A 4,712-nucleotide genomic window follows, 5' to 3' on the forward strand; every position below is an offset into this window, starting at 1 on the left:
GTGTATTCAACTAGACAAAAGAAAATCAACTACAGACAATGTGATGGTATACTGAAAACAAACGTTAAAAACAATTTAAAAAAGAATTAAACAGGTAAAATGTACATAATTAAAAACCATCTTAAAAACTGAAGTGCTTTAGGGTGAATAGCTGACCCATGTTATAACATTTTAGAATTAAAATTACTAGATACCAAGTAAAATGTCACCCTCAATTCTTCGTTCAACGGCAACATTTTAGAATTAAAATTAAAATATATAAAGAAATCAAAAACAAAAGTTTTCATCTAAACTTAATCTATTTTCCTAAAAAATAAATAAATAACATTTTAAGCATTTATAGAAAAATATCAAGACAATCTAGTGATGTCCATTTTCTGAAAGTGTCTCATCACTAATAATGGAATCTCATCAATGAGATAGTAGAAGAAAGAATTACTTTAATGTGCTTTTTTTAGGAGAGTTTGTAGTAGTGCATACAGTAAAAAGATCAACACATGTTCAAAAGTATGGAAAAATTAAAAAATAGCAAGCGTATATAGTGGTGAAATAATATTTTATTTAAACGAAAAAATAATAGATTTCACATAATTTACATTTATTTTTATTTTTATTTTTTATATTCTCTATACACTTTTATTCTATACTACGAAAATAGACATTTTAACAAATTTTAGCTAGATAAATAAAAATTTAATTCAAAGACACAATATTATTAAGAGTACAACATTCATCACAATATCACGTGAAGCTCAATAATAGCATGATATATATAATTGCAAAGTTAGCTTAGGTAAAGAAATTACATATACTTTTTACTAACGATAGCAGATTTGAACTCGCGATCTTTTGGGTACAAGAAAATTATGGCATTGAACTATAATTTATTGACTTTAAACAATTTTTTTTGAGTTGGTAAAAAACTGAAAATAAATACATATACTATATAATGTGTGAAAAATATATACATATTAATATTAAGCTTATTAATATGTGGGATTTTTATTTTAATAAATAAATTAATATAATAATTATTGAAATAAATAATTTAAAAAATATTTACCAAAATAAATATTATTCTTATATCTCGTTTACACTGTAAACAAGATAATTTTACACGAAACGAGATATACGTAGTTTTTCAATTTTCTTATATCTCGTTTATACTGTAAACGAGATACATGTTATCTCGTTTACACTGTAAATGAGATATATGTATTTATAAATAATTAAATATAATTTTTGAAAATAATAAAGAATATTAATGCTTTTAATTTGACCAAACTCTTAAAAATATAATGTTTCAAATAATAGAAAAAATAAATCGTCCATTTTAAATAAGAAGAAGATGCACTGTCCATTTAAAATAAGCACGTTAACGCGTTCATAAGTCACTGTTAAACTGCCCACTATTAACACGGTTACCTTAGATTGACTCTTGATGGAATCATCCAACTAATCAATTCATCTCTATTGAGTTCTTTGCACAATAAGGTTATTTAAATTATATTTCAAATTACTCCCATGCAACAAACAAAATTTTTATGCACGAGATACAACAAAAAAAATTTGTAAATTTAAAATTTAAAAATTTAAAAATTATATTTAATTATTTCGTTTAAAAATTTGAAATTTCTTTTGTCACAGGAGAGTACATGAAAATTTCGTATTTTGTTTGTTGTACGGGAGAACATAAAAATTTGAAATATAATTTAAATAACCTTATCTCAGACAGAACTCAATGGAAATGGATTGATTGGTTGGATGATTCTTATTAGGAGTCAATTTAACAGTGCACTTGTGTGCTTTTAAAGTAAACGTGTTAAGGTTATTATTTAAAATGGACGGTTTATCTTTTTTATTATTTGAAACCTTCTATTGTTAAGAGTTTGGTCAAATTAAAAGTATTAATATTTTTTTATTATTTTTAAAAATTATATTTAATTATTTATAAATGCATATATCTCGTTACGGTAAACGAGATAACATCTATCTGTAAATGAGATATACGAAAATTAAAAAACTACATCTATCTCGTTTACACTGTAAACGAAATACGTGTAAAATTATCTCATTTACAGTTTAAATGAAAAAAGAGAAGGATATTTATTTCGGTAAATATTTTTTAAATTATTTATTTCGATAATTATTATATTTAATTTATTTATTAAAATAAAAAAATCCATTAATATGCACCAGAATGTCCAATAAAAATAAAGAAAGTCTAAGTAACTAGCACTTTTATTAAAATTTGACCGGCACTTAACCAATAGAAAAAAATAAAGTAATTTCATACTATTAGATGAAATATCACACCATTAAAAATATCAATAATAACTAATTGATGGCTACAAATCACAAAACTTGTTGCACTCCTCATAAAAATAACCACATTACATGAAAATTGTAGTGCAAACATGATTATTATTAGGGACAAAATATTGTTGGCCATGGTGGAAACTCTCAACCATCGGGAAGATTTCAAAGACAAATCAAGTGACAGAATATAAGATGAAAATATATCATATCCAACTCAAAACCTTAAGGTGTCAAGTCAATAGGTCTCTCATTTTATAAATTTCATACCTTTCTTTTCTCTCTTTCTAGTGTTTCACTTTAAATACTCCTTAACAACTAGACCGATTAACCATCGATTCTGATACCACTTGTTGGGTCATCGTAGGTAGCTCTCGACCACTAGAGAGAATTTGGGGAGGAATCATAAGATGAGAAGGCACCACATATATATATATCCAACTCAAAACCTAAAAGGTGTGTGAGGTTGACAGATTAGTTTTGACGCCTAAGAATATCATTACTAGGAATATGATTTCTTGAAATAGTATTACCAAGTATATGGTATTCTATCTTTGGTTTATAAAAGTAAAATCCATGAAATATTAATAATATGTTTAGGAATGTGTTAATTTTTGTTTGGTTCATATTTAGTGTATTTAGAAATTGTGAATACTTTGTCCAAAATGTCCTTAAAATTTTCAATTAGAATATTAATGATTAAATTTAGTAAATATATATAATAAAATAAAATATTTTTAATGAAATTTTTTAGATTCTAAATTTTTAAATAAATTATAAATATAATAAAATATTATTTTTATTTTATTATTGATTTTAATTTTTTTAAATTTACTAAAATATCCCTAACGTGGGTTTTGATAAACATGAACGCGAACGATTTCCTTCCAGAATAAGGAGTGCAGTGGTCGTACAAATCCAAAGTGGTAGCGAAGCGGCGCTGACGCCGGTAGAGCCTCCATGAATTTGAGGAAAAAGCTCGCTGAGTTTGGTTTTCTAGAGGAGGGCTCTCTGCTAGCGTTTCTTTTTTTTTTTTGTTTTAAATGAGTTAGAAAAAATCTTGAGAGAAGGGTTAGAATTAAATTAACAATGGTATTTTGGTCTTTTTACTTTGTTATACACATTTCATTCCCATTGGAATTAAAGATAACAAGGAGAGAGATAGGAATGAAATTGGTGAAATTTTGATTCCAGGGATTAAAAATTACTTGGAAATAATTTTTTAAACTTTGAAACAAATATGGGAATAAGATATTTCTATCTAAACATTCATAGGAATATTCTAATATTACCCCAACCACACACACCCTGAGGTGTCAAGTTAATGAGTCTTTCATCTTATAAACTCCTTACTCTTCCTTCCCCTCCTTATTGTTGTAATGTGCAGCTTATTGGCCTTTGCATGTGAGGCGGCAGTGGCAACATCATATAAGTGTATGTGCATGCAAACTTTCATAATTCATACTTAAATAATAGACACTAACAACTCTCATCTCCCAAAAAAAAAGCTTTAATTTTCTATATGTAAAGCTAGGAATCTAAGACATCATATATACAGTAAAAAAATTGACCCCTGAAGCACAAATGGCCTAGGTAGTTACAGACTAATTTTGGAGAAAAAATGGGATAAGACATATCTTTAGATGATTGGGTGAGAAAGTTTCATAAATCAACATGTATTGCAACTTCAATTAGAAGAACAAAACGGGCTTTAATATTGTTGGGCCACTATGGGGAGATCTCAACCATCGAGAAGAAACCAAGTAAGAGAATATAAAATAAAAAGACATCACATCCAACTCAAAACCTTAACGTGTCAAGTTAATGGATCTCTCATCTTATAAATTCTTCACTCTTCCTTTCCCTCTTTCTAGTGTTTCACTTTAAATACTCTTTAACCACCAGACCGATTAACCATTGGCTCTGATACCATTTATTAGGCGATCATGGGGAGCTCTCGACCACCGAAAAAAGTTTGGGGAGGTATCAAGTTAGAGAACATAAGGTGAGAAGACACTACATATATATCTAACTCAAAACTTTAAGGTGTCAAGTTGGGTCTTTCATCTTATAAACTCCTTACTACTCTTCCTTCCCCTCTTTCTAGTGCTTCACTTTGAATACTCCTTAACCACCATACCGATTAACTATCGGCTCTAATACCACTTGTTGGGCTACCATGGAGAGTTCTCGACCACCCGAAAAGAATCAAGTGAGAGAATATAAGATTAGAATACACCGCATCCAACTCAAAACCTTAAGATATCAAGTTAATGGGAATCTCATCTAACACTCTTACTTCTCCTCTTTCTAGTACTTCACTTTGAATACTTCTTAACCATCAGACCGATTAATCATCGATTCTGATATCGCTTGTTAGGATACCGTGGGGAGCT

Source organism: Arachis stenosperma, chromosome 3, assembly GCF_014773155.1.
Source record: "Arachis stenosperma cultivar V10309 chromosome 3, arast.V10309.gnm1.PFL2, whole genome shotgun sequence".
In the NCBI taxonomy this organism is placed as follows: Eukaryota; Viridiplantae; Streptophyta; class Magnoliopsida; order Fabales; family Fabaceae; genus Arachis; species Arachis stenosperma.